This window comes from Lissotriton vulgaris, chromosome 2_1 (genome assembly GCF_964263255.1).
Source record: "Lissotriton vulgaris chromosome 2_1, aLisVul1.2, whole genome shotgun sequence".
Taxonomy (NCBI): Eukaryota; Metazoa; Chordata; class Amphibia; order Caudata; family Salamandridae; genus Lissotriton; species Lissotriton vulgaris.
The window spans coordinates 299,384,029-299,410,640 of record NC_141687.1 but is presented as its reverse complement, the minus strand read 5'-3'; the positions used below and the strand labels follow the sequence as shown (position 1 = coordinate 299,410,640).

Genomic DNA, 26,612 nt, shown 5'->3' with positions numbered 1-26,612 from the left:
CTTATTTACAAGGTGGTAGTAAGCCACTTAACGTGGCTTCACGCTGCCTTGTCAATAAGACATACTTTCACGCTATACTTAGCGTGAAAGGGGAGGGCAATAAGTGTTGTGGTGGGCGTTTCCCTACAACATCCATTGATTTTGACACTGCCGCCTATTTACAAGAGCGGCGTAAATAGGAGGCAGCGCCAGAATTAGGACCAGGGAAAACCTGGCCTTAACATGTCGAAACGAGGAGAAATGCTTTATTTCTCCTCCTTTTTGCTGTTTTTATGTGTGCTGCACTGTGCAGCACACATAGCAACAGCAAAACATCATGAATGATTGTTTAGGTGCAGGAAGGTGTTCCTTCCTGCACATAAACCATCATAAAAAAATGATGATTGTAACTTCCATGTGCTGCACAATGCAGCAGACATAGAATTACACATCGATGGACACTTTCCTGCACATAAACAATCATTCCCTCAACGTAAGCACCCTTGCACTATGGTGCAAGGGTGCCTGCACTGGTCCCAGGCAGCTTGATTTAGTGCCAGCGCTAGGGAAACCGCAGGGATGTCCCCTGGCATTTTTGGAATGGCAGAGCATGGCGTCAGCATTTTGTGCCTAATGCCACGCTCCGCCAATCCCTTGTAAATATGCCCTACAGTGCGTGAAGTGCTCATTACACTGCAGAAACCCTGTGAAGTGCTGAGCGGTCTTGCTGGCTGGCACCTGGTGTCTGTCACATTGTTTGTGTTCAGAAAACAACTTAAGAGCCACCAGTTTATGTGGTTATTTTCTCCAAATGCCACGCCACTTCAGTTGGCCGTTTCAAGTCTGTGCCCGTTGAACCCCATATTTCCTTCTCCTCCTGTGGCATTTTGCCTGCCTTTGCTCACTGTTTCCTATTCTTCCTTTCTCCTGTTAATGTTCCTTCCCATAGTCTGCTTGTACAAGTGCGCGAGCATAGAAGACACCATAGCAAGACACCGTACCTTACGCCCTTAAGTGTTTTTCCAAAACTTTAGCAAAAATTATAAATACGTTTTATTAAAAAAACTCATTGTAATTTAGGATTTACCAGAACTATGGTGCTCCCACCTCGTTTCTGGACCTGAAATTAGATATCAGATTATTTCTATTTTGTCGTATCATCAAATATTTTCTTATTTTCCATTTTAGCATACATCAAATCTGAGATTCAATAGATTTAACCTTTCAGCTTTATGAAGCCAAAGTAATGTCTTATTGACTATATCAGTGACGGTTCAAGGACAGGAGGGACCCTGCTCTGATGAGGTGCAGCTCAACCAAGCACTGACTCGTATATTGAGAGAAATATGAGGCTGGTAGACTGGTTTATTGAGAGAAATAAAACCGTCTATTATTGATGACCGGAGGGTGTTGTGTGGGTGTTCCCATGCAACTCCCATTGTTTTTGCCACATTTCTGTTGGTCTTCTGAGGGCACTACAAAGGCTGCATACAAACATGTGCATTAGAATTAAACTGGGAGACAGCTCCCTACTGACCAGGATTATACGAACAACTGAAGGATTAAAACAGGTCTGTGTACTGCCTGTATCAAAACATGACCTGCCTTTGAGAATAAAGGAATGCAGGGAACTTTGCAGACTTTGTGGACAAGCACTAGAGGACATTATTCATGTGATGTGTCTTTGCAAAGCATCCGTGGAAGTGCACTGGAAACTCCTACACAAAGACTTCATCAAGAGAGGGTTAAGATCATGTGGTGAGGCAGTTGTTACGTGTTTCAACCCTACGGACTTAAGACTGAACTGTGCACTGGCATAATTTCTCAGGATAGTGAAGAAAAGGGTATTGGCCTTAGAACGCAAAGAAGCAGACCTGGCGAGCAGGGTGCGGTTCAGCTATGGGGCCCTACTGACTTAATTTAAGGAGAGACATGTAGGGGCATTACAATGCGTAGGCACATTTCAACGTTGATTTTGCATCCTCTAAATGGCTGAACACTAGTTAGGAGACCAATAGAGTGTACTACACAGAAACAAAAGCTCCCCTTGTGAGCGCTTTAAATTAACAACCTCCGCACAGAATGGCTCCGTCACAGGTAGAGAGTTCTAGTATCTTTTTACCATCACTTTAAAGATGTAGGGCCTCATTTATGAAAAGTGACGCATCGCTGCGAGAAAACAGTGATGCGTCACTTTTCATGGCGCCCTCCTTGCGACACCAATGATGCGTCATATTTACAATATGACGCATCATGTCGCAAGGAGTTACAGGTACGTCAGTATTTCTGACGTATCTGTGAGAGCAAAAGTGACGCATTGCTGGAGTGTGTCACAAAAGTGATGCAACTCCAGCAATGCGTCTTTTCACATGGGGAAAGCCCCATGTGAAAGGGCCTGCGTCAGTCTTACACCTGCTGTGAGGCAGGCGCAAGATTTTGAAGCAACGGCGTCCTAGAAGTGACGCAGTGAAATCTCATAGATTTCACTGCGTCACTTCTACGACCTTCCTTGCGTCAATACGCCCCCCTTGCATACATTATACCTGGTGCAGGTATAATGTGGTGCAGGGGTTTACAAAGTGACGCATCTACCTAGATGTGTCACTTTGTAAATATGGCGCGACAAGGCGCATTTTTTACGCCACTGGTGCATCACAAAAAGTGGTGCACTGGCGGCGTAAAAGTAACGCACAGCTTCATAAATGACGCCCCTAATTTGCATAGTCCTCGTAGCCACTCGCCACTCACCCCATCAGTCTCTGCACTTAGGTTTTAGGTGAACGGTCAGGAAGCCATGTTGAATAACTGATCGTTTTACTTAGATTTTACTCTGTGTAGAGATTTGGGCTAAGTAGTTTGTTTTATTATAATTGAATTTTGTATCTGGAGATTTGGTCACAGTTTTATTAATGAATGTTTTTTAAATCACTAATGGGTAAATGACAGATTGCAGAAGCCTTAAGGTTGTATTTGATGTATTTTACTGTATTGAGTGACATTTGTATTGCAATGGTTTTAATTAACTGTGCAAATAAACTAACATTTGAAATGTGTGTCTCTCTTCTTTGTCTCTTCCCCATTGCTCATACCTCCTCTTAGTATGGCTCTGGAAGTATTTTTATCTTTTTTTTAAATCTCTGCCGTACTTGACTAGAATGTTGACTGCAAAATCGTGTGGCCATAATATCAAGATCCAAATTATTGTGAAGTAAGGTGCATATATAGGTAAGTATTGATTTATTATACCTAACTTGACATCTTCAAGTTATGTGGATGTAGTGTCAAGAATATCAAATCTATACTTACCTATATGCACTTACCTTCACAATATTTTGTCGTAAATATTTAGGCCTCTATACCCTGAACCTACAATATTTTCGTCCTCGATATTATGACATACAACCATCTCTGCAGAATATCTGTTTTCTCTATAAGGTGTCACTGCACTATCTCTTTTGTTAGTGTCTAAGCAGCATTTCTCATATATCCAGGGCCAGACTGGGAACGAAAACTGGCCCGGCAATTGAATCAGGCCGGAGGGCAGTTGGGACATGGTGGTAACTGAAGCTACTTTTGTTACAGGGGGCCGATATCGCAGCTATGCTGCAAAACCGGCCACTGGTAAGAAAAATGCCCCCCCCCCCAGGGGCCACCGGAGAAACACCCGGTGTTCGCTACAGCCAGTCTGGCCCTACATATATCTCTTCAATAACCTTACAACATTTCCCATACCTTTTTAAGTATCTCTGTTGCAGAGCTCATGCCTGTTCCAAACCCCTCTAGCATTTCTCATACTACTCTTCAGTAACTCAGGATCACTTCATCAGGATACTGCATCTCTGCAGCATCTTTGCATTAATTCTTGTGTTATTCTCCTCAGGATGTTTGTAGCAGTTCTCGATAGCAGACGCCATGTTACTCTCAGCAGTATGTCTTGTCTCACTCAAATCAAATCAAAAGTTCTTTATTCGACTGACAGAAAAGCAGTCATAAAAGCACACAATACAGTAATATACAATTCATACATAAAACGAGAAAAAGTTTATCTTCCATTTGTCTTAAGGGAAGAAAGTATTGAGCGATTATTAAAAGAGGCAAAATACAGAGGTCCTATGTGCATATACTTAATCAAGACGGAGTTGTATCTATAACATAATTCAATTTGAAGTCATCCTTCCATACTTAATCTATACTTCAGAGCTGTTTTTAAAAATTTACAGATAAAAAAAGTACTATCTTCATGCAACATTTGAAGGTATAAAAGTGCGGGCTTAATTTGTGTAAAATTCATCTTTTTAAGCAACGGTTTTAAAAACATATTACGTGGACTAGAATAATAAGAACAGAGGAATAAAAAGTGGGCCAGGTCTTGCGGAGACTTATTGTCGCAGCCGCAAGCTGGCAACACTTGGCCTCTATGGGCTCCACTTGGTACAGCTAAAAGCAGATGATAAAGATCAAAACGAAATCTGCTTAGCAGGAAGCGTTCATATCTGGATATATTCCACGATAAATAAGGTTCAGAGAACACACAAGTCTTTGTTAGTACGTGGTTCCTTACGCTGGACTTTTTGAACTCAATTTCTTCCCTGGAAAGTTGTCGCTTCATGTAAAAGGTATTTTTTACAAAGTTGGCATCTTGCTTGGTGGTATTCTGGGGTGTTAAGTAGAGGTCCAATCTACCCAGATCTTTACAGCAATTACGGATGTATTTCATCCAGGGTAACTTGAGTTGACCTTCCCAAGTAAGGGCTTCAGCTAGGATGTTGTGAGTCAGTGGAATCGCTGTATTTCGCCAACAGCTTAACCAGCAGAGCAAAGGGTTTACAGCAATTTTGTCGGCTAGATAAGGAATACCCAGTTCCTCATGTATGGAAAGGTTTGCGGTACTCTTTGGTAAGCTCATGACCTGTTTCAAAAAGTTGTTTTCGAGAGCTACTAGGGTATCTGTAGGTAAGAACCCCCACAGTTCACTTCCGTAACATGCCACCGCAACACTTTTTGCCTGATAAAGCTTCAATACAGCAGACACTGGAGTGTTTCCCAGTTTGCGAGCGAAATCCATTATACCAGAATTGGTCCTCAGTATTTCCCCTTTCTTTTTAGTTATGGCAGGGCCCCAGTTAAGTTTATGATCGAAGAGTACGCCCAAATACGAGAATGTTTTTGTTAGTGGTATGTTTTCTCCATTGACTGAGAAGGGGTATTGTTTTTTAGGAGTTAAACCAACCGTCATAACAAAAGATTTGGAATTGTTAATATTTAGGCCACGTGAGGACATAAATTGAAAAAAAGAGTCCAGTAATTTTTGGAGTCCGAGTGCGGTTCTGGATAAAAGAACAGCATCGTCCGCATACAACAGGACCGGTACGCCTGTTTTACCAATTCGAGGGTAATCAGTGTCTGTTTTTACCAGGTGATCTTCAAGTCCATTAATATATAAGTTAAAAAGAAAAGGTGCTAATATACAGCCCTGCCTGACTCCTCTGTTAATTTTAAAATCTCTCGTTACTTTCATGTCTCTTGTAAAACGCACATTTGCTCGGGTGTCGTTGTGTAGGTCGGCCAGAAAGTTGATCAAGTTATTTTCTACGCCCATTTTTTGTAGGACTTCCCATAGTTTGCTCCTATCGACGCAGTCGAAAGCAGAGGAAAGGTCCATAAAGGCCATATACACTGTGCCTTCTCTTGCTTGAGTGTATTTACCACTAATTAGATACAGATTCAGGCACTGTGTGGTAGTTGCATGACCTGGTCTGAATCCATATTGTGCTGGGGTCATTATGTTGTGATGTTTAGCCCAAGCATTCAGCCTTTTTAGTAGAATCCCACCCACTACCTTCGCAACAGAGTTTATCAGGGAGATTGGTCTATAGCAGGCCGCTTTTGTTCTGTCCCCCTTTTTGTAGACAGGGACGATGGTAGATGCTCCCCATGATTTAGGAGCCCCCACTTCGACCCCGGCATTGATGACAGATGTAAGAATGGGAGCCCATAAGGTGATGTTAGACTTGAATAGGTCAGGTGGAAGACCATCGGGGCCCGGGGCTTTGTTACTGGAAAGACCAAGTATCCCTAATTCAATTTCTTTAGTCGAGAATTTTAGCGGGTTGCTTTCAGGAAGATGGAGTGGTTCCGGAAATTGTGGTACGTCGCTTTTAAAGATAGCTCCAAAGTGAGTAACCCAGTCGTCCTCCGGTATAACTGTACCCAGACTCTCATCATTTGGACTGCCAAAGAGTGGTTTATTTATTATGCTCCAAAATTTTGAGCTGTTGCCCAAAGTAGAGGGGTCGAGCAGAGATTCCCATGTTTTGGCTTTAATTGACTTCTTGCGTAAGGCAAGGGCCTTTTTGTAGTCTGTCCGAAGGGCCTTAATAAGTGCAGGGTCTCTCGGTTTATTTTTAAGAGCAGCTTTTAATTTGCAATTTGCAGAGGAGCAAGCATGATCAAACCAGCGGGGATGTTGAGCGATGGAACCTTTGGATGTTACCGTAAGTAGTTGCTCTATTCTCTTGGACACAACCGCAAAGGCGGATAGAATGGATTCTGGAGGAGCGGAATTTGTGGCACAGAGCTTAAGTTCATGTTCACAGTGTAAAGCAACGTCCTCATACAATTTGTCGCTGTTTACCAGATTCCATTTTAAGCGGCGATTATTATTGGTCAACTTAAGTGCCCCAGGGTCCTTAATGTTTTTTTGGAGCACTGAGGGGCCGCATTGCAGTTCAAGGAGCAAAGGATTGTGATCACTGTGGATGCTCTCAAGGATGTCAAAATTTAAAACCTGTTGGGCAACTCCAGCAGAAAAAAGGATATGATCTATAAAAGACCCTGACTCAGATCCTTTGTATGTTGGAACTTTGAAGGAAAAGGAGTCGTCTTTCATAGATAGCGCCATGGTCAAATTCATAGTGTCCGTTAGGGTATTTAATTTGGTTCCAAGCTGGCAGTGCGTGAAGTGAGGGCCTGTTCTGAGGGCACAACCCAAGGATCCCAAGGTGGATGATAGGGGATTACCGCAGATGTGTGTATTAAAGTCACCAAGAAGAATTTTATCCTGTGGTAATTTTGAACCAAAATCATTTAGATATCTTTCAAGTCTGACAAGATTACAATCGTTCAAATTTGCGACTGAATTATAGAAGTTAATTAGAGTTATGGCTTTCTTGCCCCTTCTAAGAGTCAATACCTGCATGTTCCTGTTATCCAGCTGCACTTGGTTGATCTGCATTTTAAGAGACAGACTAATGAATATTGCCAGTCCCCCCTTTGCTCTGCCGCTGGGGGAGGGAGATGCGGGAACAAAAAAGCTTTGATAACCCTCAATACAGATGTTGTTATCTATTAGCCATGTTTCTTGGAAGCACAGGATGGTATAATTTTTGACAAAAACTTCCCACGATGGGTCAATAATTTTTTAGGCCAATCCTGCGAGATTCCAAGACAATATCTTGATTGTGTTAGGGGCATGGTGTGCTAAATTTAATGTAGATGTCATAACAGATGGAGAGCACGGGTCTGAGTTGTACCTTATCCCGAAGTTTGTCCTTAGAGTCACAGGTGATGCATGGGGTTTACAAGCTGTTGGTGAGGGAGTGATACTTGCCACGCCTTCTAAGATGGGCTGAGCGTGGTTTACTTTAGGGCTAACCAAATGTTTTAGATTCGTCGTGCAGGTGGTGTTAGAAGAGATAGCGACCACTGGGGGATTTGATGTTTTAGGTGGAGCCTTCATATTTCCTACCAGACAGTTTGTTATTGCAGAAAGTGAAACTGGAACCAGGTCAGATGACAGTCAGTCAACGTCCTCCAGTAGGTCATGGTTGAGGAAAACATCATACCGATTGTCTAAAGGGAACCCATAGTCATTATATTGTGAGTTGGTATAGTTAAAGGCCCGGTGGTAACCATGCCCATGGCGTTCAGCTGTTTCTGTTAGTCGATGGTTTTGGGCATTATTTCCCCATAAGTGAGGGTATAGATGTTGGTCTAGGCCCATTGGCGTATCTGGGCAGGATGGGACAGAGGTCAGCCAGGGTTGATTGTTCTGCTGTGTCCTGTAAGATCTATCTTGGGTATAGTTATAGTTTGTTTTATTCCTGTAGGGATCTGAACGGACTGGATAGAAGTAGCTCAGTCCCATGGTTCTTATCAGGCTTTTTGTCCCTGTGCTTCTCCATCCAGCAATGTATTTCGCTGGACCTAGATATTTGAAGGTGACCACTATGCAGTCACCCTCTGTAGATTTAAAGCGGGTACCCACCCACTCTACTCTTTTGACATGATGAATGGAGCCTACTATATTTGAGGGGAGAGGCCTATGTATGGAAAGCCATTGCATTGCTTTGTTCCTCAGTTCCTCCCGTGTTTCTTCCCTGTTAGCAGCAACTTTTGGTACCCCAATCATAACTATTGTATATGGGTTGGCCTGTGGTGGCAGATTAATGTGTGCTAGTGGACATGTTGTAATAGGTCTGGGGGGCTGTACTCCTGTATCTTTAGGTTGAGTATTTCCTTTGGGAGGAGCCGTACGGCTTTTATCCTCAGATATACCTACGTTGGTACTAGGTAAGTGACCCTCTGCAGCCCACTCGCTATCATCCTCATCTATTTGAGTATTTGGTGTGTTAAGCGTAGGTGTATTTAGGATCACAGTGGGGATAGAGGCTAATTGGGAATTAGGTGTTTGAGCAGTTAAGGGTAAGCTCTGGAGTTGTGGATGATTTGGGTTTCCTATAGTCTTTGATGAGTTGTCTGCTTTTTTCACTGTTTTTGAGTTTTTTACATTTAGGGTTGATGAAGATGGGACAAAGGTTGGGGGCGTGTTCGCTGTTTTAAGCAGTCTGAGGATACTGGAGGATATATCATTTTGTGCTCTCTCGAATTTGCTCAGCGCCCTTTCTATATTGTCGATCTGATGGCGAATGGGTTGTAGAATTGTTTTAATTAAGACTTCGATCTCTCTCATTGTTGGTAAAATTACACTATTCTGCCTCTCAATATGTCCTGTTTCCTCATTAACTAGTGAGAAACCAGTTTTGGGATTAGTATTCCCACTTGCATCGTTGACTAGTGGGGAATTCGATATGGACCCACCCCGCTTTGTGATAGGGAGTTTCTCTAGACTATTCTTCTGCCACATGTCCTTAAGCGAACGCTTGGGTTTGCCTGATACAAGATGGATTTTCCTTTTAGATAGTATGATTCTGGGCTTTTTCCGCTTACATTTTGGAGTATTGCATTGTTTAGAAGGTTGGGTTTCAGTTATAGCAGTAGCTAACGAGGCAATCTCCACGGTGTGATCTTTCAGTGCGGAAGCAGGGTCTTTTTCTTGCTGGATGTTATTTGCACTACTAGTTAGAATCATAAGGCTGTTATCTAGGGTATTCGCTAATAGGTCCGTGGTAGAGGAGTTAGAGGGTTTTTCTTTAATGTGTGATCTTGGTAGTTCTGAAAAAGATTGCATGAGAAGGGACTCCTGTGAAGAGGCTGAGTCCTCCATGTTTGGGTCTTCTACACTAGTATGTGAGGACAAGTCTGGGAAACATAAATTAGGCGTCAGAGAGAGCCTCCTCTCGGTATCCTGAATGGCATCCGCCACTACGTTGATGGTTTTTTGGAGCATTTTATCTATAGCGGTTATAGTGGGCAAAGGTGTACTCACTGTTTTTGATCTGCTGGTTGATCGAGTGGCCATCGGAGTTTTACAGGTTTTAGTCATCTTTGACTTGTATTAACTGCCACTTTCCTCTGAGTGTAGTCTAGGTTTGGCTTGTGTCTTCCGAAGGGCGAGCTTAGGGGGGTGGCCCGACCCGGCCACTTCAGGCCCCTGAGGGCCACAGAGGGCCCGCCCTTTGCCCGGGCTTCGCCCGCGCGCGTCCCGCGATGCGCGTGATAGGCCCTGTTTAAATAAGTAAGGTGTAGGGAAGGGGCGGGGCACTGGGAGGGGGCGCGGCTCACGCGGGAAGAGGGAACAGCTGATGTTGCTGACGCTGTCCCTCGCAGTCCCCGGGCCGCGCCTCTCGCCTCCGCTGCGGCCTCGCTTCTCCGCTCTCAGGACTCCAACAGGGTTCTTACAGGTAAGCTGCTCCTGCAGCAACAAGAATTGGGCTTTCACAAATGCTGGCAGACGTTAGCTCTGGACAAACTCTCAGTCGAGCGGCACCCGCGGAGCGGGGGCCGCGAGAGGTTTTAAAGCTCCTTGTAGGGGGCGGGGCACTGGGAGGGGGCGCGGCTCACGCGGGAAGAGGGAACAGCTGATGTTGCTGACGCTGTCCCTCGCAGTCCCCGGGCCGCGCCTCTCGCCTCCGCTGCGGCCTCGCTTCTCCGCTCTCAGGACTCCAACAGGGTTCTTACAGGTAAGCTGCTCCTGCAGCAACAAGAATTGGGCTTTCACAAATGCTGGCAGACGTTAGCTCTGGACAAACTCTCAGTCGAGCGGCACCTGCGGAGCGGGGGCCGCGAGAGGTTTTAAAGCTCCTTGTAGGGGGCGGGGCACTGGGAGGGGGCGCGGCTCACGCGGGAAGAGGGAACAGCTGATGTTGCTGACGCTGTCCCTCGCAGTCCCCGGGCCGCGCCTCTCGCCTCCGCTGCGGCCTCGCTTCTCCGCTCTCAGGACTCCAACAGGGTTCTTACAGGTAAGCTGCTCCTGCAGCAACAAGAATTGGGCTTTCACAAATGCTGGCAGACGTTAGCTCTGGACAAACTCTCAGTCGAGCGGCACCCGCGGAGCGGGGGCCGCGAGAGGTTTTAAAGCTCCTTGTAGGGGGCGGGGCACTGGGAGGGGGCGCGGCTCACGCGGGAAGAGGGAACAGCTGATGTTGCTGACGCTGTCCCTCGCAGTCCCCGGGCCGCGCCTCTCGCCTCCGCTGCGGCCTCGCTTCTCCGCTCTCAGGACTCCAACAGGGTTCTTACAGGTAAGCTGCTCCTGCAGCAACAAGAATTGGGCTTTCACAAATGCTGGCAGACGTTAGCTCTGGACAAACTCTCAGTCGAGCGGCACCTGCGGAGCGGGGGCCGCGAGAGGTTTTAAAGCTCCTTGTAGGGGGCGGGGCACTGGGAGGGGGCGCGGCTCACGCGGGAAGAGGGAACAGCTGATGTTGCTGACGCTGTCCCTCGCAGTCCCCGGGCCGCGCCTCTCGCCTCCGCTGCGGCCTCGCTTCTCCGCTCTCAGGACTCCAACAGGGTTCTTACAGGTAAGCTGCTCCTGCAGCAACAAGAATTGGGCTTTCACAAATGCTGGCAGACGTTAGCTCTGGACAAACTCTCAGTCGAGCGGCACCCGCGGAGCGGGGGCCGCGAGAGGTTTTAAAGCTCCTTGTAGGGGGCGGGGCACTGGGAGGGGGCGCGGCTCACGCGGGAAGAGGGAACAGCTGATGTTGCTGACGCTGTCCCTCGCAGTCCCCGGGCCGCGCCTCTCGCCTCCGCTGCGGCCTCGCTTCTCCGCTCTCAGGACTCCAACAGGGTTCTTACAGGTAAGCTGCTCCTGCAGCAACAAGAATTGGGCTTTCACAAATGCTGGCAGACGTTAGCTCTGGATAAACTCTCAGTCGAGCGGCACCCGAGGAGCGGGGGCCGCGAGAGGTTTTAAAGCTCCTTGTAGGGGGCGGGGCACTGGGAGGGGGCGCGGCTCACGCGGGAAGAGGGAACAGCTGATGTTGCTGACGCTGTCCCTCGCAGTCTCCGGGCCGCGCCTCTCGCCTCCGCTGCGGCCTCGCTTCTCCGCTCTCAGGACTCCAACAGGGTTCTTACAGGTAAGCTGCTCCTGCAGCAACAAGAATTGGGCTTTCACTTGTCTCACTCATCAGTGCTTGTGGAATTTTACAACCACCTTCTCTGGTGTCTCCGCATATTTTATGTTGTTTCAGTGTGCAGTTCACATTCTCTTCATTAAATCTACACAATGTTTCATATCCCTTACCAGTTTCTCTGGAGCGTTTTACATCTCTTTCTACAGAACCTTTCCTACTAAGCTTAGGTTGTTCACAGTAGTTAAAATGAGTGCAAATAGCACTTTGCCTCTGAACATTAAACCGCTGTAGAACATCTAGTAAAGATATTTTAGGATAATAGGGGCATATTACCAACAACTAGCGATATTTATCGCTAAATGGGCTTAGCGAGTATTTTTTTAACGCCAAGCAACGCCGGATATTATCGCAGAGATAACGTGCTATTAGCAACGTTTATCTCTAAAGCGATATAATATCCGGCGTTAGCGGGGAAATGCGTGAATATCGCTGTTAATCCAGCGATATTCACGCATTATCGCTAATGAGGACTTAGCCATAATATCCAACTCCCAATGAATATAATGGCTAAGAACTGGTCTGAGCAGGCGTTAGTTTTTGGAGATATTCGCGCTTCGCGCAAATATTTCCATCGCTAAGCCTGCCTTGCTAATAAGCGATAGCGACGTTAGCGACTGCTTTCAGTCGCTAACAGGTTGGGTACGCCCACTTTGCATGTCATTAGCAATAAATATCGCTGACATGCAAAGTGGGCCCCAAACCGCTAGCTATCGCCTACAAGTTGTCGCTAATTGCTGTTAGCGACAGCTTGCTAATAGGTCGATAGGTCGATAGAATTATCGCCACTAAAGCGGCGATAATCACATATCGCATATCGCATATCGCCCCCCTTGGTAATATGCCCCAATAGTTCCTTGACCTCCTACAGTTCTGGCACAGTAAGATGTGAAATCAGAGCTTGGGTGCGGCTTTGCTTCGACAGAGTAAGTACTCTGGTGATTGGCTTTGCTGTGAGTTTACCAACTGGTTCTCTTAATTTTTCAATAAGTAAAAATGTGTTTGTTGCTGTGAGCCAAAGCATGAAACCAAACTATGGCTACTCTCTGTTTCCCTGTTTGAACTTTAACTTTCACAATGTCTGTCTCTGACGGGAGCAGAGCAGGGAATCCTGTGTGTCAGGAAAAGGCAGGCTGAATGTGATTGGTTACTGATTTCGGTTATGCAGATTTTTAAAGCAGTGAGTCACCCAGGATCTACTCAGAATGCTTTATTGCAAAGAAAGCGTCTGCCTGTGCAGCTTTAGATTATTTTGTGGTGTTATACAGCCATATGTTTTTGCTGAAGTTGATGATGCCGAACTTTTGCTTACTTTATGTAAGAAAGTTTTCTACTTTCTTTGTCCGTTTGAGTGCAAGAGTTTGTGGTATAATTTCACTCTCAGTGAAAAATTTTGTAATTCTGAACTGGCAATTTGGTAGGAAGTGTGTGACATTCTTAAATTCTATGGCAGGACAGGAGGCTTCAGATTATGCTTTCTCCATTTCTTTACTACTAACAGCAGCCAATAAAAACACAGTAAAGAAACGAAAAAAACTACAACTCCCATGAACCCTTAGGCCAACCATAGAGAGTGCATGCTATATAAGGAACCATAGAGGACAACACTTCCTCTTTCTTTGCTGCTTCGCAGCCAGTTAAGTGCTTTTGACTCTCATTGTTACATTGTATTGCATTGTTTATTTGATGTTTAATTGCATGCCGGTTTCGCTTTAACGTTTGTTGCGCAGTCGCGTTGTGCGTCGCGCTGTCACCGGCGTTTACTTTTCTGGTTTGTTTACTTGGTTCGGCTTTCGCCGCTTGTGTTGCTTTGAGAGCGCGTGTTCGCCTCTCTTGTATTTGCGGGCGCATTGTGCCCGCGTTGCTGTCTTTGTGGAGCGGGACCGGGGCTCGGGGAGTCGCGCGCGCGTGTCGCGCGCCGCTCCTCTTCCGGCAACAAGGCGAGTCACCGCGCATGCGCATTGGTGACATTTGTGACGCTCCGTTGTCAGGAGCTTCGGAACGCTGTGAGGCGGCGCGTTTACACTTTGCCTCGGCCCACTTTGCCTGCCGGAGAGCTCCTCTGACGCCCTCTTCCTCTCAGAAGGTTTTGGGCTGCATAATTTTTAGAGGCAGTGCCTAGGGTGTCTTTCTTGCGCAAGCTGGTCCCTCCACGCTTTATTCTGTTTTCCTGGGTTGAGTTGTGACTCTGCCTGTATAGCTTGCGTGGGGCTGTCACCCCCCCTGTCGGAGTCACTTGATTGTGACCTTTTTCATTGCAATTATACTTGCTGTGGGCCTCTAGTTATACCTTGGTATTTCTAGTTTTTTGGTTATTTTTCTGGTTTTTCACCAGTGCATTCCAGCGTCATGGCAGACTATGTTGATGCTGAGGAGTATTTTTATGAGGAGGAACAGGAGGACTCCTTTGAATTTGATTTAGTCGAGGCCCTTGACCAGGGCGTTCAGCAGTCTGTGAATACTGCGTTGGTCCGTGCCATTGGACCTCTGAAGCGTCATTTAGCTGAGTATGCTCAGCAGCAGGGTTGGATTCCATCCTCTGCCTCTGCGCATTCTTCTAAGTCTCCTGGTAATCCTCATAGGTCTGATTTTGCTCGTTTGGCCAGGTCCTTGTCTGCTCCTGCTCCGGATACCGAGGATACCTCTTCCTCATCATCTTCTGGTCCCTCTGGTCCCTCTCCGGCGAAGAAATCCCGAAAGGAGCATTTTGTGGACGCTTCTCCGCATCCACCAATCTTGACCTTTGAGCCCTCTGATATCGTCCACCCTAACTCCAAGGTTTGGTGCCCAGCCCCAGAAGTCGCAGATTATATTCAAGAGCATATCCGCGACTCTTTTGATCAGGAGGTGCGTGCTCGGTTGCGTTCTGAGTGCCCTCGTCCGGAGTTGGCGGACAAGTTAGCGGATACTCCGGAGGTCGATCCCACGATCTTGACCTATCTAAAGAAATTTAATAAGGATCCCAAGAAGGGTATCGACCGCTCTTGGCGACTGTGCCAGGACAAGTTACTAGATGTCCTTGGTCCTTTGACAAAAATCCTGGATCTGGCATACCAGGCCCAAGGGGAGGCGTCTGGCATTGATCCCGATGTCCTCCTTGGCTGGGCCCAAAGGGCAATCTGTCTTTTAGGGAACGCAAACTGTGCCCTTTCAACGGAACGTCGCCGTTCCATTTTAATCAAGATGGATCCGCGTTTGTCAGAGCTGGCTACTTCTGAATCCGGTGCTCTGGCTCAGGGTCTTTTGTTTGGACAACCCTTTTTGAAAGAACTGACTAAGTTTGTAGCGACTTTTAGTGGTCTGGACAAGGCGCAGTCTTCTTTGCGTAGGGCATTCCGCCCGGTTTTTGCCAAGGCCGGACGTTCAGGGGGACGTTCGTTCGGCCGAGGTTCTGGTCAACAACGTGGCCAGCAGTCCCAACAGGGTGGAGGCGGACAGCGCCAGCAGCAGCAGCAGTCCTATTCCGGATCCAAGTCCACCTTCTATCCCTCCCGGAAAGGTCGAGGCCAAGGCAACAAGGGAGGCTACGGAGGTAACCAGGGAGGACGACAGGATTACTCCTCTACAGGTGAGCCTGATTCCGTTCGACAGTGTTGTTTTGGGGGGCAGGATTCAGTGTTTTCTAGAGAATTGGCGCTCGATCTCCAGCGATGCATGGATATTGCAAACAGTTCAGGGGTACCACATCGAGTTTTACCATTCTCCTCTTCAGGGTCCCGTCCCTTCTCCCCTTGTTTTTTCCCAACGAGATCGCGAGGTGATCTCCAAAGAAATCGATTCCCTTCTTCTCAAAGGGGCCATAGTGCGAACGAACCGCCATCCACAGGGGTTCGTCAGCAATGTGTTTCTGGTGGAGAAGAAGGGGGGCGGGTCTCGCCTTGTACTCAACCTCAAAGAATTCAACAACGGGGTGATTTATCGTCACTTCAAGATGGAGGGCATCCATCTTCTCAGGGATCTTCTACGCAAAGGCGACTGGATGGTTCGTCTGGATTTGAAGGACGCCTACTTGTCCATTCCCATCTATCCGCCTCATCGCCATTTTCTGCAGTTCCAATGGCTGGGGAACTGGTTCGAATACAGGGTACTCCCGTTCGGTCTCTCCTCCGCCCCATGGTGCTTCACGAAGCTCCTGCGGCCGGTCATGGAATTCCTGCGTGCGCGGGGGTGAGACTTATAGTGTATCTGGACGACATCCTTTTGATGGCTCAGTGTCCTCTACAACTGCGCTCCCATTTGTCTTGGACAGTCGATCTACTTCAGTCTCTCGGATTTCTAGTGAATCCGCAGAAATCTCATTTACTTCCCACTCAATCGATAGAGTTTCTGGGTTTCCTTGTGGATTCGGTGTCTTGCCAACTTCTTTTACCTGCTCTGAAGATCAGGTCTATCAAGAGGGAGTTGAAGTCACTGTTGTCTGCACCGAACGTATCGTTGCGGTCGATCGCTCGGATAGTCGGGCTGTTGGCTTCATCCATCCAGGCGATATTTCCGGGTCCTCTGCATTATCGGGCCTTGCAGCGCCTCAAAATCAGACATCTGCAGAAGGGTCTTCGGTATTCCGACCTGGTTCCTCTGTCCCAGGATGCGAAGTCGGAACTGTTGTGGTGGCTCCGACACATGGAGGCTTGGAACGGGAAGGCTCTCTTCGGCTCGACTCCGGATCTGGTTTTGGAATCGGATGCGAGTCTTTGGGGCTGGGGAGCCCGTTGCGGAGACTTGACGACGGGCGGCCGCTGGTCTCAGGACGAACTAGCCCTTCATATCAACTGCCTGGAGCTTCTGGCGGGGTCATTTGCGATCCGCAGTTTGGCTCCACAAGCCACCAGCTGTTGCATTTTGCTTCGCATGGACAACATCTCAGCGGTGCGCTATGTGAACAAATTGGGGGGGACTCGGTCGAAGTTGTTAGCGGAGATTGCGAAGGACTTCTGGCATTTCTGCCTACAGAGAAAGATCACTCTTATTGCAGAGTATCTTCCGGGTCGCCAAAATCAGGTGGCCGACTGGAATTCTCGCCATCTCCTGGACTTCAGCGACTGGCGTCTTCACCCTCGGGTCTTTCGCTCCCTGTCTCGCCTGTGGGGCCGTCCCTGGATCGATCTCTTCGCCTCTCGCCTCAATGCTCAGATACCCAGGTTTTACAGCTGGCGTCCGGATCCGGAGGCCATGGCCACGGATGCCTTTCTCCAGGTTTGGCCTCCACAGCTTTGCTATGCCTTTCCCCCGTTCGCAATGATTCCGCGAGTCTTGGCCAGGACGAAACAGTTTCTGTCGGAGATTGTTCTGATCACTCCTCTTTGGAGAGCTCAAGCTTGGTTTCCGGACCTTCTGGAAATGAGTTGCTCGACGCCATTTCTGCTTCCAGCGAGGTGGAACTTGCTGTTGGATCCCCTGCTCCACCCGCATCCCCTAGTCTTGTCGGGCCAGCTCCGTCTTGTAGCGTGGCGCCTCTCGGGGAACGCTGGAAAGTCCCTGGCTTATCTGGAGACGCTGAGAGATTCATCAGTGAAGCTTGGGCCCCCAACACGCGCAAACGTTATGCGTCAGCTTGGCGTAGGTGGTGTGATTGGTGTTCTGAACGGAACCTGGATCCCACTTCTGCAGATATCTCTCTAGTGGTTAATTTTCTTGCTTCTGTCGCTTCTGCTGGTTCTGCTTACAGGACCGTCAATTCTTTCCGTTCCGCTCTCTCGGCGGGCCATGCTTTGGTCGACGGTAAGCCTGTTGGGGAACACCCTCTCATCTCTGCATTGTTGCGTGGTGTGCGAATGGCTAAACCACCATGTCCGAAATATGTGGCTCTTTGGGACGTCTCTGTTGTGCTGCGTTTTCTGGAAGCTTGGCCTCCCAACGCTTCTCTGTCCCGTAAGCAATTGTCTGCAAAATTGACAATGCTTTTGTGCTTAGTGTCTTGTAAGCGTGTTTCGGATGTCCGGGCGTTGGACCTCGCTGGTCGTTCTTTTTCTCCGGAAGGGGTTACTTTTACGGTCTCCAGGCGTACCAAGACTAATCTCTCTACTGTCACTTATCCTGCGTTTCCTCATCACCCACAATTGTGTGTGGTTCGTTGCATAAAGGATTATGAGGTGAGTACTGCTCCTTTTCGTCAAGATATGTCTGGTCAGTTATTGATTGCTTTGTTAAAGCCTTTTAAGCCTGTGGCGTCAGCTACTCTTGCTCGTTGGGTACGCTGGCTTATGTCTGAGGCAAGCATTGATACCTCCATCTTTGGAGCTCACTCCGCGAGGGGTGCCATGGCCTCCAAGGCTTTTCATGTTGGTGTAAGTTTACATGACATTGTGAAAACTGCTGATTGGTCTTCTGATACAGTGTTTAAAACCTTTTATTTCAAACCCATTGTCGATATTGCGTCTTTTGTGGTGGAACAGCTTTGAACAAGCATAATCTGAAGCCTCCTGTCCTGCCATAGAATTAAAAATTTGCAAACATTCGTGACAAGAATTTTCAATTCTATTAAGGACACGGAGGCGAGGATTATCCCACCCATTGGTATTCTACTGCATTGTTCATGTGCATTTTGACTTTAATCTGAGATGCGTTGTTTGCATTGATATTTTTTCCCCACCCTATGTGATGCGACCTTCAAAGGTTTTGGGGATGTATATTACGACTCTGTTTTTGATTTCAGGTTCGGACCAGAAGTGATTTGTCATCTTGGTCTTTCCGGCACCGTTTCCACGACTTGGATCCTGGAGTTGCTGTGTTTCCCTGATGCACCTTCGGCGCTTGTGGAATGGTTGCCTATCTTTCCTGTTGGATTTCTTGCAGTTCAGCCTTCGGATTTTCCTTTCTGGATGGTTGGCGGTACTTTTCTTCAAATGACTTTAGACTTTTATGGTTCATGGACAAAGAAAGAGGAAGTGTTGTCCTCTATGGTTCCTTATATAGCATGCACTCTCTATGGTTGGCCTAAGGGTTCATGGGAGTTGTAGTTTTTTTCGTTTCTTTACTGTGTTTTTATTGGCTGCTGTTAGTAGTAAAGAAATGGAGAAAGCATAATCCTCGCCTCCGTGTCCTTAATAGAATTGAAAATTCTTGTCACGAATGTTTGCAAATTTTTAATTATGTGGAAGAGCTACAGTGTTTCCTTCTGAGCGCGAAGCGGGTGGACAGTGTTGCATTAATGCAGCTGCTGTTCGCTATTGATGACCGTTCCTCTCTCTCTTACAGGAGAGCTGGAGGAAGGAAACACAAAACGAGTGGTAAATTCTGTATTACGTATGAGTAAGAAGATTCATTCATTATAGTTTCTTTATAGTCTGTTGCTGCCTATGCTTATCAGCAGATATATGCATGAGGTGTTAAAACTTTTGAGCTTCGAAAAAAATGTCTCCTTTTATTTTTCATTTGGTACATTCGATGTTCAAACGCACAAAGAGGACTTTTCAAATGGACCCTGGACAGATTTAAGAAACCTTTCACGCAGCGCATTGCGGCGCTGCAATGCCTAGAAAGCACAAAACTTAACTATATAGCTACACTCTGTTTACCTGCTTGACCTTTAACTTTCACTCTGTCTGTTGCGGTAGGGAGCAGAGAATCCGTGTGTGTTACGAAAAGGCAGGCTGAATGTGATTGGTTACTAATTTCGATTATGCAGATTTTTAAAGCAGTGAGTCACCCAGGACCTACTGAGAATGCTTTATTGCGAAGAACACGTCTGCCCGTGCACCTTTAGATAGTTATTTTGTGTTGTTATACAGCCAAATGTTTTTGTTGGAGTTGATGATGCCGAACTTTCCCTTACTGTACGTGAGAAGGGGGTTTACTTTCTCTGTTTAACTTTCACTCTGTCTGTTGCGGTAAGGAGCAGAGAATCCGTGTGTGTTACGAAAAGGCAGGCTGACAGGTGGTAGAGGAAACTCAAATGACAGAAATAGTGGAAAGTGAAAAGAGAGATAAAGGGATGTCAGACATAGACTCACAAGTGAAAGACAGGGAAATAGATTCAGATTGTACTCTTATTCCTACAGATATATATAACATCATCAAAGAAGCCAAGGACAGGGCACAGGAAAAAAGGGAAAGAGAAGAACAGACCTCCTCAGAAGAGGAAACAAAAACCACCGAGGGCCAAATGCAGATGGTTAAAAAAAGAAATAAAATCAAAATTAAAAAACAAACGGCGGACCCAAGTGGTCCGGCCGCAACAGAACAGAAAGAAACTAGGAAGAAAACTCTACCAAAAGAGAACTGCTCAGGGTCCAGGTATAGTGTACTAGGGGACCTCTCAGACTCAGAAGACCTAGGATATAGCTTATTCTCACAAGAGGTAGGAGTAACCCCCCACAAAGACCTTTTTCTACAGTCCCCATACTTAGGGGGAGCAGAAGAAATTGGCGGGCAAGAGACGCAAAATAGTGAAAGCAATCAGCAAATATGTGACAGCATCTGGTCGCCATTGAGCTTTGAAAATGTTCAGGTTTAACATGTATTGTATACCGTGCAAAGTAATCACCATTGCAAATATAATGTTTAACATCATATCATGGAATGCCCGAGGAATGGGCTCACAAGTGAAAAGAGCGTCAGTGTTTGAGCTCTGCAAAGTACAAAAAGGGGACATTATATGTTTACAGGAATGTGCAATTCCCCACTCCACGGACTACAGTCACATATCCAAATATTGGGAAGAAGGCCCCTCCAAATGGTCTGGGGGTGGAAACAAGAATGCTGGAATAGGCATTCTCATAAAAAACAAAGAAATGTCAATCCTTGATACTAAAATCATACAGCCAGGCAGGGCTATGATGGTCACCATACAATACAGAAACACCACCTTTAAGGTCTGTAATATTTATGCACCAACCGACAAGAATGAAAGAATGTTCCTGTTTGAAATGCTCCCACTTTTTATTGCAGGTGCAACCCCAATGGTGTTAACAGGGGATTTCAACTGTATCATAAACCCCACAGACAGATGTGGCAAGAAAAATTGTTACAAAATTGATAAGTCTGCAAAATGTCTCAAAAACATGTGTAAAGATTTGCAACTGTCAGATACAGGGGCAAAATCAGGGTCAAAACAAAGGTTCACATGGGAAGCAGAAAGTGGCAAAGTCAAATCAAGAATTGATTTCATTTTCACCTCCAAAAATATAAAAGCAAGGAATTATGAAACAAACGAGAGTGGTATGTCTGACCACAAAATCTTGAAAGCAACCGTTGAAATCTCAAACATGTGTCAAATGGGGAGGGGTGTGTGGAAAATGAACACCTTGTTATTACAAGAGAAAAATATATGTAAAAATTACAGTGATATGTACAACAACTTAAAAACCAGAAAGGAAAGTTTCCCATCCTTAGCAGAATGGTGGGAAGAGGTAAAAAAACAAACAAAACTTTTTTTCAGAAAACAGAGCATGATCAAAAGCAAGGAAAAGTTTCAAAAATTTGATGAAATACAACAAAGAATAATCACGCTAGAAAACCTGGAAAGGGGTGGAATGGAAGTAGGGGAGGAAAGAGAAAAAACAAAAACGGAACTGAAAGAATGGCTGAAACAACGAGGGAAAGAACACATTTTTAACTCCAGGGTCAAGATCTTTGAGGAAGATGAAAAGTGCTCAAGGTTTTTTTTCAAAAAGGCACAGCAAGTGCAAAAGGTAATGAATGAACTGAAAGACACAAATGGACAAACACAAAAGGGCACAGAGAAAGTAGGGAAAATAACAACAGCCTTTTTTTCCCAATTGTACAAAAAAGAGCCATCAGATATAAGTGCATGTGAAGATTTTCTAGGGTCTTTGCAGAGCTCTTTATCCCAAGAGGAACAACAATTTCTAACCACCCCCATTTCAGGAGAAGAACTCTTCCAAATCATTCAGGAAGCCCCAAAAGGATCAGCCCCTGGGCAAGACGGCCTTCCATGGGAGTTTTACAAAGCTTTCTGGGGGCTTATTGCAACGGATTTTTGGAGTCTGTTGAAAGAATGCTTGGAAAAAAATGTTTTACCCCCCTCCTTTCCACAGGGCATCATCAAACTGCTGGAGAAAAAGGGGGACAAGCTGGACATCAACAATTGGAGGCCAATCACCCTCTTGAATGTGGACAGTAAGATCCTAAGTAAAGTCCTGGCAGGAAGATGCAGAAAAGTGCTGGCCTCCATCGTGCACCCAGACCAAACATGTGCGGTCCCAGGAAGAAAAATCTGGGACAGCTTGACCATCATTAGAGACACCTTGTGGTTAGCGAAAGACAGGAGGAATCCACTAGCTATCTTGGCCCTTGATTTCCAGAAAGCCTTTAACTCCCTAAGTCATGAATACCTTTTCAAAGTGCTCAGGAAAATGGGATTCCCAGAAGGTTTCATCAAAACTATTGGCTTAATATACACTGGATGTGAAAGCCAGGTCCTTATAAATGGTACACTATCTGAGGGGTTCCACATTGAATCGGGGGTCAGACAAGGATGCCCCTTATCACCGGCACTCTTTGTATGTGCAATTGAACCTCTCCTATGTGCCATCAGGAAGGACAAGTGCATAACTGGCCCTCTGGTACCGGGCAGCCAAGGCAAACAGGTCAAATGTGTAGCATACATGGACGATGTCACCATTGCTTGCACTGACGCTAGATCCATGAAAAGAACTTTCCTTATAACCCAACTCTTTTCCCTAGCAGCTGGGCTACAGGTGAATGTGGAGAAAACACACTGCATGACGGTGGAACAATGGGACAAACTGTCTCAGCTCCCAGTGAAACCTTCCAAAGACCCAGTATAAATACTGGGGATTCTTTTTTCACAGGACATGAAGGGAGAAATAAACTGGGAGAAGATCCAGACCAAGCTCAAGCAGAAAATGGCGCTCTGGACGACAAGAAAACTTTCCCTGGAAGGGAAAGTCTTGGTGCTGAAAGCAATATGTCTATCAATCCTGATGTTTATTGCCATGATTTTCCCTCCATCATACAGATGGACAAAAGTGACACAAAGACTTTTTGCAAACTTCTTTTGGGGGTCAAAAATTGAAAAACTAAAAAGAGACACAGTTTTCAAACTACCCACAAAAGGAGGGAAAGACCTGCCAAACCTCCATGACTTCCTGATGTCACATTTTGTTAAAAACATACTGGGGAATGCAAAGAAAGACTCACATGTGGCTGCCTACACTCTGTTTGCTACAAGCTTCATCTTATCAAGAGAGGGCATATGTAATCTGGACAATACAAAGCCTTTTTTACTAGAACCACCCCCTGCGTACAAAGGCATCAAGCCTTTCTTCAAGAAGCTGGAAGAGAGACAAATTCAAGCGAAGGACATCACACCCCAGATGGCCTTAAGCAGAGAACTGAAAGAAACAGACTCAGTGACAATGGTAAACAACTTATCAGAGAAGCAATCAGGGAAGGTTTGGGAGATGGTGAACCACAAAGACTTGACAAACTCCCAGAAAGACTTGGCATGGATGATGGTATCCAAATGCCTACCCGTGAAACAATTCCAACATGCAAGGAAACGGGCAAACACAGCAAGATGCCCAACACCAGGCTGTGCAGCAGATGAATCCCTGATGCACTTCATTTGTAACTGCGGCGGAGCACAAAGCATGTGGAAGGCAATGGGACAGCTCATTAAAGAATTAACAGGACAGGCATCCCTGTCCTATGAACTGGTTCTATATGGGTTGGGCATGAATTGCAATGCAAATAAAGAAAGGACACTATGGAGAATAATAAACTGCGTGAAAGAGGCGATGTGGGAAAACAGGAACCTTTCCTTGTACAAACACCAAGCAATCACGGAAAAAGAATGCCAAAAACTTGTTTTCACTAAAATGTTCTCTTACATGTGCATAGACACCCATAGATTTGGACAAGAATGGGCAAAGGAAACCTGGAAAATCAGGAGTTGGTCTGGATGGGTAAAATGAGAAATCTTGATGGAAAACCACCAAAGATAGCCTAATGCGCTTCTTTGAGAATGGTTAAATGTACAGCACCCAAATATAAGGGACTGCTTAAAATTTAAACCTGACAAATAATTTTAAATATAGTATATTTTTACAACAAAAAAAAAAAATGTGATCGGTTACTGATTTCGATTATGCAGATTTTTAAAGCAGTGAGTCACCCAGGACCTACTGAGAATGCTTTATTGCGAAGAACACGTCTGCCCGTGCACCTTTAGATAGTTATTTTGTGTTGTTATACAGCCATATGTTTTTGTTGGAGTTGATGATGCCGAACTTTCCCTTACTGTACGTGAGAAGGGGGTTTACTTTCTCTGTTCGTGTGAGCTGCAATCATTTTCATTAAGACTATACTTACAAAGATACAAGGATCATTTCTACAGTTCTTAACTGAGGAAATGTGTTTGAAAAGCAAGTCTGTATTTCGTTTTGAAGTTGCTGACAGTGGCTGTAAATGGGGTGTGTGCATGTGGGTTGATAACGTTTGAGCTTTTCTGCGCTTGTTTACTCTACATGATTTCTTCGAAAAGTATGTCTTCTCTTTAATGAGGTACATTCCATGTACAAGCGCCCGAAGCGGACTCTTCAAATGGACCCTGGACAAATGTATCGATTCGAACCTTTCCTGTTTGAACTTTAATTTTCACACTGTAGTCCTCTGTCTGTTTCGGGAACAGTGGGCAGGGAATCCGTGTGTGTGTGTGTGTGTGTGTGTGTGTGTGAAGAAAAGGCAGGCTGAATGTGATTGGTTACTAATTTCGATTATGCAGATTTTTAAAGCAGTGAGTCACCCAGGATCTACTGAGAATGCTTTATTGCTAGGAACACGTCTGCCCGTGCACCTTTAGATTATTATTTTGTGGCGTTATACAGCCATATGTTTTTGTTGGAGTTGATGATGTCGAACCTTTCCTTACTGTACGTGAGAAGGGGTTTTACTTTCTCTGTTCGTGTGAGCGGCAGTCGCTTGTGCTAAGACTATACTTTCACGGATCATGTCTACAGTTCTTCACTGTGGAAATGTGTTTGAAAGTGTCTGGTCTTCGCTAACTGAGCGCGAAGCGGGTGGACAGTGTTGCATTTATGCAGCTGCTGTTTGCAATCGATGACCGATCCTCTCTCTCTTACAGGAGAGCTGGAGGAAGGAAACACAAACTGAGTGGTTAGCCGCTCATTGCAGTATAAGAAAGTTGATTGAGTCTAATCTGTATTTCCCTTTGAAGTTGCTGACGGTGGCTATTAGGGGGGTGTGTGCATGTGGGTTGATAACGTTAGAGCTTTTCTGCGCTTGTTTATTCTACAGGATTAATTCGAAAAGTATGTCTTCTCTTTAATGAGGTACATTCCATGTACAAGCGCCCGAAGAGGACTCTTCAAATGGACCCTGGACAAATGTATCGAACCTTTCCTGTTTGAACTTTAACTTTCACACTGTAGTCCTCTGTCTGTTTCGGGAACAGTGGGCAGGGAATCCGTGCGTGTGTGTGAAGAAAAGGCAGGCTGAATGTGATTGGTTACTGATTTCGATTATGCAGATTTTTAAAGCAGTGAGTCACCCAGGATCTACTGAGAATGCTTTATTGCTAGGAACACGTCTGCCCGTGCACCTTTAGATTGTTATTTTGTGGCGTTATACAGCCATATGTTTTTGTTGGAGTTGATGATGTCGAACCTTTCCTTACTGTACGTCAGACCTTTGGTTTAAGACTATACTTTCAGGGATCATTTCTATAGTTCTTTACTGAGGAGGACAGTGTTGCATTTATGCAGCTGCTGTTTGCTATTGATGACCGTTCCCCTCTCTCTCTTACAGGAGAGCTGGAGGAAGGAAACACAAACTGAGTGGTTAGATCCTTATGACCGTATAAGAAAATGAGATAGATGATGGAGTCCATTTGTTTTTCTGTTGCTAATAATGGCTTAATGTGAGGTTTGTGCATGTGGTGTGAAAAATTTGAGCTTTCCTGCACTTGTTTATACGACAAGTTTTCTTCGCTTTAATTTGGTACATTTGATTTACAAACGCCCAAGGAGGACTTTTCAAATGGACCCTGGACAGATTTATCAAACCTTTCACGCAACGCATTGCCGCGCTGCCATGCCTGTAAGGGAGAGGGCAGAATGCCAGCACACATAGAAAGAGGACTAAACGGGGAGAATTAAAGATATTTCTCCTCGTGGCGTCTCTGTTGGGAAAACGTACAATGTTGACGCAGTCCCATTACTCTGAGTAAATCTGGGAATGCGTAAAAAAGCATGGGTGGATGGATGGAAACAACCAGGGGCAGATTTATGAGGCCGTGCGTCACTTTTACGCCGCCGGTGCGTCAGTTTTTGAGACTCACCAGCAGCGCAAAAAATGTGCCTTGTTGCACCATATTTACAAAGTGACGCATCTAGGTAGATGCGTCACTTTGTAAACCCCTGCGCCACATTATACCTGCGGCAGGTATAGTGTATGCATCAGGGCAAGAAAGGGTCAAAGAAGTGACGCAGTGAAATCTGCAAGATTTCACTGCGCCACTTATAGGACACAAATGCGTCAATATCTTACGCCTGCCTCACAGCAGGTGTAAGACTGGCGCAGGCCCTTTCACATGGGCTTGCCCCATGTGAAAGGACACATTGCTGGAGTTGCGTCACTTTTGTGACACACTCCATGCGTCACTTTTGCGCCTACAGATACGTCAGAAATACTGACGTATCTGTAACTCCGATTCAGAAAAGGGGGTGGTAACTCCTTGCAACATGATGCATCATATTATAAATATGACGCATCCAGCATGTTGCAAGGAGGGCGCAATGAAAAGTGACGCATCGCTGTTTTCACGCAGCGATGCGTCACTTTTCATAAATGAGGCCCCCACTCTCCACCCATTTAACACAT

General features: G+C 45.9%; 1 protein-coding gene and 3 pseudogenes across 1 annotated transcript in view; all 4 read left to right on the top strand.

The window, feature by feature from the left end:
- Window positions 1-26,612, top strand: part of DOC2B (double C2 domain beta) — a 2,126,151-nt gene that overhangs the window by 1,305,224 nt on the left and 794,315 nt on the right. The gene's annotated exons all lie outside the window — the stretch shown is intronic.
- Window positions 18,830-19,017, top strand: LOC147730223 (small nucleolar RNA U3; annotated as a pseudogene).
- On the top strand, window positions 24,700-24,884 carry LOC147730222 (small nucleolar RNA U3; annotated as a pseudogene).
- LOC147730221 (small nucleolar RNA U3) lies at window positions 25,429-25,567 on the top strand (annotated as a pseudogene).